The following is a 271-nucleotide window of genomic DNA, read 5'->3' as shown; positions in this document are numbered from 1 at the left end:
CTTCCCCTCCTGTCAGTGAGGGGCTCACAGCAGTGAAATAATGGAGAATTAGATGTGGAAGGGAGTGATGGGAAATCAAGCTAAATAAAATGGGTTCAGAGTCATCAAACTCGCAAGCTAGCAGGTTTTGCTGGGTCAGACATCTGCATTCACCAGCAACAAATATGTGCCACACATCTTCTGTTTAGGGACTTGAAATACATTTTGAATCCTTTACTATATGTAACTGCTATTCCCCCCCCCCCCCTAAAAAGGGGAAACCAACCAAAAC

At 44.3% G+C, this 271-nt stretch overlaps 1 protein-coding gene across 1 annotated transcript in view; it reads right to left on the bottom strand.

Annotated features, from left to right (window-relative positions):
• LOC102475023 (thyroid adenoma-associated protein) overlaps nt 1-271 on the bottom strand; it is a 231,804-nt gene that overhangs the window by 139,663 nt on the left and 91,870 nt on the right. The gene's annotated exons all lie outside the window — the stretch shown is intronic.

The sequence above is a fragment of the Tupaia chinensis genome, unplaced genomic scaffold (assembly GCF_000334495.1).
Source record: "Tupaia chinensis unplaced genomic scaffold, TupChi_1.0 Scaffold000661_1, whole genome shotgun sequence".
Classification (NCBI taxonomy): Eukaryota; Metazoa; Chordata; class Mammalia; order Scandentia; family Tupaiidae; genus Tupaia; species Tupaia belangeri.
This window is presented reverse-complemented; position numbering and strand designations above follow the sequence as displayed.